This window comes from Megascapheus bottae, chromosome 15, assembly GCF_031878675.1.
Source record: "Megascapheus bottae isolate mThoBot1 chromosome 15, mThoBot2.hap1, whole genome shotgun sequence".
Classification (NCBI taxonomy): Eukaryota; Metazoa; Chordata; class Mammalia; order Rodentia; family Geomyidae; genus Megascapheus; species Megascapheus bottae.
In genome coordinates this window covers 23,933,096-23,942,095 of record NC_143523.1, presented here as the reverse complement: position 1 = coordinate 23,942,095, position 9,000 = coordinate 23,933,096, and the positions used below count along the sequence as shown (strand labels likewise).

Sequence of the window (9,000 nt, the reverse complement as noted above, 5' to 3'; positions counted from 1 at the left end):
GGATCTTATTCTGTTACTGGTAGAGACTTGTGACACTGCCCTTCACCCAGTGGAGGTATCCTGCCCCGGGGAGGCTGTCCTCACCTCTGGGGGCAATTTCATGGGCAGTATGACTCCCGCTGGCCCATAACCACTAGATCCACAGGCATCTGTGAGAAGACAGCAGAAAGCAAGCTAATGTGAACCTCACTCCATTCCCACAGGCCCACAGGAGAAGGCCTTTCCCCATGATCTGGTGACATAGTAGAACAAGAGAAAAGGGTAAAACCCCTGGCCTGGCCAAATCCTGTGTGGACAGCTGTCAAGATGCCTGAAGGAAGCTCTTGAGGAGAGCGGGCTCTCATCTTCCTAGCATCAGCCTCGGAGGAAAGAGATGCCAGCCAGGCTCCTGGCACCTTCAGAGCCACACAGGCCCTCACTGAGAGCCTGGTCCAGGGAGGGAAGCCCTGGAGTTGGGTGGCTTCTAGGTAGGGACAGGAGAGAAGCAGGGAGAATGAGCAGTGCCTGCCCCCTGCCTCTTTTCCTCCTCAACTTTCAGTCCCAGCTAGGGACTGTGAGCCACATAGAAATCCTGTGTTCATTTCCCAGACAGTTATAGTAAAGTACCACATGCTAGATAACTTAGTTCTGAAGGCCAGAAGTCTCAAATGAAGGAGTAAACAGACCCAGGTTTCTTCAAAAACTCAAGGATGGGTTCTTTTGGGGCTTCATCCATGCGGGTAGTCTCATCAGCATAACTCCTTTTTCTGCCTCCATTTGCACACGACCTTCTTTCCTTTGGCAGTGCGTGCATGTGTGTGTGTGTGTGTGTGTGTGTGTGTGTGTGTGTGTGTGTGTGTGTGTATTTGCTTGTGAGTGGGTGTGCACACATGTATGCCAGCAATCAGTCAGATTAGAGCCTACCCTCATGCCTGCATTTAACATGATTATATGTGCAAAGATCTTATTTCCTATGCTATATTCCAGAACACAATTCAACTTGACAGGATTACTAAGGGTCACAGAAGTAATCTTCACACTACTGCAGATATAACTGGAAGGATTAACTAGACGGGGAAGAAAGTTCTACAAATCTCCCCATCATACCAGAGGTATGTGTGTGCTTAATGCTCTGAGATAGGCCTGCCTGGAATAACTCATAATCCTGCTATTTCCACTTCCTGAGATTACATTCCTGTACTACCGTACTGGAAAATCTTTTTTTTTTTGAGTCCATGATCTCCATAACTTTGGAAAAGCCACTTTTTTGAGCCTTGACTTTCTAGTGTCTTCAAGGTGCTGTCCTTAAGACCTTGGTGGGCACTGAATGTCTGATGACTGAATTGATCCCAGAAAGTAAACCTTTTTCATCGTTCCTTTGGATGGATCACCCCACTCTACCCCACTCTTCCTTTTTATGCACAATTAGATACTACTTGCCAGTAACTCACCTGGGACTCATAAACTAAATAAGTGTTCGCAGGGTTTACTGAGGATTCAAATTTGATATTCTATGCTATACTTTACACAGGTGGATCATGTAGGTATTTAGCAGGCTTTTCAGCAGTTGTTTTGAACTGCTGTGGTTTTCAACTGCTGTTACTCATACTTTTTCTTTTTCTTTTCTTTTCTTTTTGCCAGTCTTGGGGCTTGAACTCAGGGCCTGAGCACTGTCCTTGGGCTTTCTCAAGGCTAGAGCTCTACCGCTTAAGCCACAGCACCACTTCCAGCTTTTTCTATGTATGTGGTACTGAGGAATCAAACCTGAGTCTTTGTGCATACTAGGTAAGCACTCTACCACTAGGCTAAACTCCCGGCCCCTCATACATTTCATTTATAAATTGCCATGGTTTTGTGTCTTCATTATCCATTTAGCTTGACGAGAGCTGTTAGTTTATTCTAGGGTAGATAGTAACAAGCGTTTAAGATAATTTTTGGACTACAAATTTCTTAACATTTACATATTATTAGCACAATAATTGACTTCTCAGATGCCCTTATAATCCAAGGAGATAAGTCACACAATTCGCTATAGTTGCTTGTACCATACAGTAACCATCGACCCTTGTTTTCCCAGACTGAGGGGTTTGTGCTGGGGTCACACTGAAGAATTCCTGAGTTTGTTGCTATGTTCGATCACCCTTTATCCAGGTTTCCTGCATAAAGAGATGGAAACAAAGATGCTATTTACTGACATGTATTTTTAGTGTTGTGAAATTAGGAGCTTTTTGCTTTTGACTTAATTAACTTAGTCTTCACAAGACTGTGTGAAATACTGCTGATTCCAATTTATAGGGTGGTTGGCTTGGCTGAAATCCCAGTTTAGCTGTCCTAACCTGGCTTATTCCACTGTGCTGGGCCACCACTGTGATCTAGATGGACTCAGGACTCCACACACCTGAGCAGGAAGATCATGTTCCGCTGAGAAAGAGACCAAGTCTAAACAGCCAGGTGCCACCGACTCACGCCTGTGATCCTAGCCACGCAGGAGGCTGAGATGAGGTCAACAATTGTGGTCTGAAGCCTGTCTATGCAGGAAAAGTCCCTGACATGCATATTTCCATTTAATCATCAAAAATCCTGAAGTGGAGCTATGGCTCAAATGGTAGAGCTCTAGCCCTGAGCAAAAATACTTAGGATAGTGCCCAGGCCCTGAGTTCAAGCCCCAGGACACACACACACACACACACACACACACAACACACACACACACACACACAGAGGGGAAATGACCAAGAGGCTGACAATTTTAAAATGCAACCAACATGCACTGAGCCAAGTAACAGAAGCTCCTAATAGATGTGTCCTTAGAATTATTACCCCCAGTTTACCCCACCCCCGGTGACCCGGTACCCACTGTGGAGGCATACGGGCTGGCACCGTCAGTGGGGGTAGCCCCACCCATGTGCCATTTCCTCTTCCTAACTTTCAATGCCTGCTCCAACAAAAGAACCTGCTTATTTTTTTTTCAGAGGAGTTGTCCTTAATCGTGGGTAGGTGACCACACTGTGACACGATTCCTGTTCAGCCGAGGGCTTTTTCTGTCTCTTGGCAGGGGACAGACAAAGCATTCCAGTCAGGGTTAGTGTGGGGACTGCCATTTATTTAACTGCTAATCCCACTTAGGTGAAATTAATTTACTCCACTATTATAACTCACCAGGCTTCCTGCCCTGCTCGGCTCCCATAATTCACACCTGACTGCTTCCTGGCTAAAGGGGCAGCGACTGGAAGCTGAGTCTTGGGGTGACTTACATTGGAAGGCTGATCTATAATACAGAAGACAGATTTCCTCATTACAGACCGAGGAGAGGTATTGTTAAAACAGTGTTGGGTTTCTTTCCTCCCAACAGCCCATTCCCCTGTATCCCTCTATTTCCAAGAAGCTGTGTCCTATTATTAAACTTCTTCCCAAGTCCAAATATGGGCTGCCCTCATTTCCACAGTGTAAAGCTGAGCCTCTGGCCTCTGTAGTAGAAATGCCCTGGGCCTGGATGCAATGTAGGTCAGTTGTCCACTCCCAGTGTGAGCACTCGGGTGAGAGCTGTGCTAGTTGCTTCAGGGTGTGCTGCTAACAAGATCCTACAAACCTAACAAGAACTCCAGCTCTCCTAAGATGGGCCCTGGGCTAGGATTTCTTGCCTGCCTTGATCAGAGGTGAACAAGGACTGTGTAGAGGCTGCTGGTGATAGGGCTCATTTATAGCGATGCATACAAGCCTCGCTGGCCTCCTGATAACAAACTGGCACTGAGCTCCTGGCCGGGTCACACAGTGGGCTATGGGGCACACAGTGGGCTGTGGTAACCTGAAGGTTGACTCCAGTCTCCTGGTGACATGCTCCCATTCTTAACCCAATCCTGCCTCTAGACAGTGTGTGAAGGGTTTCAGGTAAGGGTCTGCCTTCCAGCTTCTGAGATTGCTTAGACTCTAAGGGCCAGACGTCCTGTAACATATACCAAGTCCCTGACAAATGGGGCCCCATTGGTGTGAGGCAATGGCCTCATCTCAAAGCATTTACTGATGGACACAAAAGGTAGTCAACAGTCATAGGATTTGGTGGCCACAAAACCAGCCATTTTCCCACTTGGATCTGAAAGCAGCTTCTTGCTTAGAAGATGAGTTTGGGTGCCAGAAAACTCTGCAGTTCAAATCTTGGCTTTGTCCATGACCAGTTCTGTGAACAGGTGAATGATTTAACTTCATTCTGCTGCTCTTCCATCCATAAAGTATAGGCTTACTGCAAAAGGACCCAGGGTTATTGCAGCTATAAGCGAGGTAATGCAAGGGCCACGCTTGATAGGTGCAGTTGCTGGAGCAGAATTAGAGCTCTTGAAGCAGCAGCCACTTGTTTTTGATTCTGTAGGCGCTTGTTTCTCACTGATACAGTGAGGGGACTGGCAGGCAGTAAATAGAGATGCTGGTTTCTGGCAAGGCAGCTCGGGGAGGGCGCTGAAGTGAGTTTTTGCATATCCAACCTTCTGCACAATCAGGTTAACTGCATTCTATACCTTCAAGTCTCCAGATGCATTTGTCTTTAGCTGTTTGCTTGGTAGTACAGGGCTTTGCCTGAGGGTGGTTGAAGAATGTCTGTGCTCTGCTTGCAAAACCAGTGCTTGTCTCCTGACCTTGAGCATAATGAACTGCCCCTGAGGAAGGTGGTTCCGATTACAGTCACAGAGCTGGGAGAGGCCTTCAAAGGCAGATTGATTTATTGGGCCAGAAAAACAGCACAACAGCTCACACCAATGTCTGCCTTTGGCACACTGCCCTGCCTGCCTCCCTCTCTCCTGCCCTGGTATATTGATCTGTGTGTGTGTGTGTGTGTGTGTGTGTGTGTAAGCTGTGTCAAGCTCCTAGAACACAAGCTCCTGGCTTGAGAGAGCCTCACACAGCAGGATATTGAATGCCTTCCATGGAAGAGGAATCTTGGGGTTTTTTTTGTTTTTTTGTTTTTTTTGTTTTTTTTCTGCTTGTGATGTTATGGGTTTCATTCTCCTGCTCTCGGAAAGCCCAGAAGTTTCCAAAATGCATGCCACCTCTGTCTGATCCCTTTGTTTCTGAGTGTAGTAATATGTCATTGTATAAGGAAGGAAGACAGTTTGTCTTTGTCTCACGCTTTCAGTCAAGACAAAACATTGCCATTTCCATTAGTCACTAAGGAGCCGAGGCGCCTACCCAGGACCAGTGCGGGGAGACCATGTGAGACCCGGGTGATGCACCTGGAGGTAGTCAGTGATGGTCACTGCCACCATGGAAGCAAGGGTCCCATCAAAGGAAGATTGTCCACAGAATAGACACTGGAATTTGGAACGTAATTCCAGTTCATATCATCAGACACATATTGCATCCATTGTGCACAGAGCTGAGTGTTTTTCTCCATTGGTGTTTGTTGTTGTTGTGGCTGTTGTTGCCATGTGTCATGTTATTCAACATAAACCTTTTGTCTCATGAGCCCATGGTTCAAGATCTAAGCAGAGGTTAGCTGAGCTCTCTGGTTAGAGTCACGCAAGCCTGTCATTCAGGAGCTGGCCAGGCTCTATTCCCATCTGGAGGCTCCACTGAGCAAGCACCCCATCTCTGCTTACAGCGTCACTGGCAGAGAGGTACAGTCACCTGGAGGCTGAAAGAGCTGTTTGCCACATCGGTTTCCTGTTGCAGAAGCTTGCTTCTTCCCAGAGAGCTAGGAAGAAAAGAGGGGAGGGGAGGGGAGGAAAAATACAGAGGCAGAGACACAAAGAGAAAGGAGAGAGAAACAGAACAAGAGGTGTTGGGGGGAAAGGGGGGAAGGAAGAGAGAGACAGAGAGAGAGAGAGAGAGAGAGAGAGAGAGAGAGAGAGCGCACTGTAAAATGAGTGCTATTAACTTCTGTGCCATAACCTCTGTCATATTCTGTTGGTTAGAAGTAAATCACAGATCTCATTCATACCCAAGGGTTAGCGATCACACCAGGACAGGATTTCTTCAAGTAGAGATTATGGTGGAAGGCACTAGGGCTCTATCCATTGTGTCCCTCTCTTCTTTTTCTCCTTTTACTGTTCCCATTTTCCCTTCAGTGTCTTCACTCAGGCATAGGAATTTGCTAGAAACTAAGATATGGATAGCAGGATGTCACTGTGATCCAGATACTAAGCTGTTCTTTTCAAAAGTTACTAGAGAAGAATAATAAACCCATAGAAAGCAGCAACATGCCATGCAGACAATTCAAGCCATTTTCCCCCCAAGAAAGTGAACTACTTTTGTCACCTTCACACAGATCAAACTAGGGCTCTCCCTAGCACCCAGGCTCTTCCCAGGCTCCACGCTAGGCTCCCTAAGACCAGTGAAGGGGAACTTCTTATATGCTAGATTTTTGTAGTCTGTATTTACACATTTTATAAGGAATCTTACAGTATGAATTATTTCTTTTCTGGCTGCTTTTATTTAGTGTAATACTGGTGCATGTGGTTTTTGAGAGTTCATTTTCATTGCTGAATGAGTGGAACTTTGTGTGCATGCGCCACAATTTATTTGTCTGTTCTATTGTTGATATACATTTGGGTAGTTTCTGGTTTGGAGGTATCACAAATAATGTTACTATATGAAACTTAGCACAGGATGTAAAAATGAAGATATTCTTGAACCTGACTTTTATTTTTGAGACACGGTGTCACTATGTTTCTCAGGCTATCTTGGAACTCAAGCTGGCCTGTCTTAGCCCAGAGTGGCCTGAAACCTGGGATATTCCTGCCTCAGCCTTTCAACTGCAGTAATTACAGAAATGTATCACCACATCTGCTTTGAACTCCACAATTTGGGTGTTGATGCTCAAAAAGTTTCACATTTTGGGGAGACTTGGGGTTTTCAGATTAGGAATACTCAACCAGTAAGATCTATGCAAATACTCCAAAGTCCAAGAAACACTGAAATCTGAAATACTTTAGACCCATGAATAGCCCATAAGAGATACTCAACCTGTGTTTGTCCTCCGATGAACCCATATGCATTCTGTTGGTGATCTTCTGTGGGTGACATTATCTTAAGTGTACATAAATTTATGTCCTCTATCTCTAGCATCTGTTTTATCACTAACATTGTGAACATGCTACATCTTACTTTTTAACACGTTTCCTTACAAATGGGGGATGTCATTCTTTCTGATGGAAGCATAGACTTCCACTGTGTGCAGACACCTCATTTTCTTGATCCACTCATCTACGAAGGGGCATCTGGGTTTCAGTGTCCTTTGTCTTGTATATACGTTTATCTGATTTGGGGAAGGGAAGAGGAACCACAGAACTAGTGAGACAAACGGGGAACCAGTGCAACAGTGACAGTCACTCGACACTATACTGGAGATGCACTTCACAACTTGAGTGGGAGGAAACCAGGGAGGGGTAACGCTGCTGGAAACCAAACATACTCATTACCTTACTTACGTACCTGTAACTCCTCTGTACATCACCTTTACCATAAAAAAGAAACTCTTTTTTTTCTGTGTGATTAAAAAAACGATTGTCAATGTAATTAAAAAATTGCCGTTTGGGCCGGGAGTTTGGCCTAGTGGTTAAAGTGCTTGCCTAGCATGCATGAAGACCCGGGTTCGATTCCTCGGTACCACATACATAGGAAAAAAGCTGGAAGTGGTGCTGAGGCTCAAGTGGTAGAGCTCTAGCCTTGAGAAAACCCAAGGACCGTGCTCAGGCCCTGAGCTCAAGCCCAGGACTGGCAAAAAAAAAAAAAAAATATGCCGTTTGACTTCCGTCCTAGGTGATTCATTTAAGCAATTCTTTTTGGTGGATATTTAGGCTATCTCCCATATTTTGGCACTGCAAATAATACTGTGTAATTGTCCTTGTACCTAAATCTTTGATGATACAATGATCCTTTCCGAGGTGAGATGTGGATGTGCTGCAAGTTCCATCCCCAAAACCCAACTAGGTGACTGCTAAAAGCACAGAGTGGCTTTTTCACCCATACTGGTGATTTTCTATTATAAATGTCTCAATTTTATGGGTAAAATGTAATTGTTTTTTTAGTTGCATTCCTTGTGCAATTAATTTTTACCCCCAGGTCCCCCAGGTTTACCATCCGTGTGCATTTCTCCTTCTTTTTTTTTTTTCTCTAACAACTGTGTTCCTTAACATTTCCCATGTTTCTTCTCCACCCTCCTCTTCCCTACCCATGCATCCCTGTGCTCAGCTGATCTCACTCCCTGCACCCCAGAGGGGTGATACGATGTCCCACAGAAGAACACAAGGGTTGTCGGCTGCTTCACGAAGTCACAAGGCCCACAGCTGCTTAGCCACATCTGTTGTTCCTCCCACGAAGACTGCCAAGTCCCTCCCAGAGCTGCAAGCCACACAGGTCTCCGAGCCTCTGGTCACGATCGCCCAGGGCCTTCATGGCAGGAGGCTGCTGGGTGAAGTCCAGCATAATGACTTACCCACGTGAGCTTCCGGCATGCTTGAGGCTCCCTCGGGGCAGCTTCACGGAGACAGGTGACTATAAATCAGGTAACGACAGGGCCCTGACTTATCCTGGTAAAGAGTTTTATGCACTGGAGGCAGTCAGGGACCTGTTTTCCTGATTCATAGCCAATGTGTGGAATCATTGCTCCAGGGAAGGCTCACCCATGCCGCTCAGCGGGTTGGCACGAGCTGAGGCCTTCTAGGAGCCCAGGCCCCCCCTTAGGTCTGATCTGGTCTCCCCCATCTGGACCAAATGTCATCTTTCACAGATGAGAAATCTCCGAACAGTGGGACATTCTTCCTTGTAGTGCTAACTCCACTTCCTGTCCCTCACTTCCTCCAACTCCTGCCCCTGTTGGAAAACAGCTGCACCTTGTCATCCAAGATGGAGGAGAGGCTTTGTAGAGGGAGAGATCATCACAGAATTGCTGTTAGGCTTTGGCTGGTCCTAATTAGTAATCAAGGCCAAAGCTCTGCTCAAGATTCCGTAATAAATTATGGCTCATCTTTACAGGAGAATATGAGGCAGCAATTAAAGATAATGTTTTCAAAAAAATAAGATTCTGGCACTGAA

At 45.9% G+C, this 9,000-nt stretch overlaps 2 long non-coding RNA genes across 2 annotated transcripts; both read right to left on the bottom strand.

Annotated features, from left to right (window-relative positions):
* Positions 1-831: 831 nt before the first annotated feature.
* LOC150053980 (uncharacterized) lies at positions 832-4,919 on the bottom strand. Its single transcript, XR_016537811.1, has 3 exons — positions 3,139-4,919; positions 2,378-2,503; positions 832-2,135 (listed from the first exon to the last, which is right to left on the bottom strand). It is a non-coding gene; the product is annotated as an uncharacterized LOC150053980 (long non-coding RNA).
* Positions 4,920-4,921: 2 nt separating this feature from the next.
* On the bottom strand, positions 4,922-8,512 carry LOC150053979 (uncharacterized). The gene is made up of 3 exons (XR_016537810.1): positions 7,072-8,512; positions 5,906-6,065; positions 4,922-5,659 (listed from the first exon to the last, which is right to left on the bottom strand). It is a non-coding gene; the product is annotated as an uncharacterized LOC150053979 (long non-coding RNA).
* Positions 8,513-9,000: the final 488 nt, after the last annotated feature.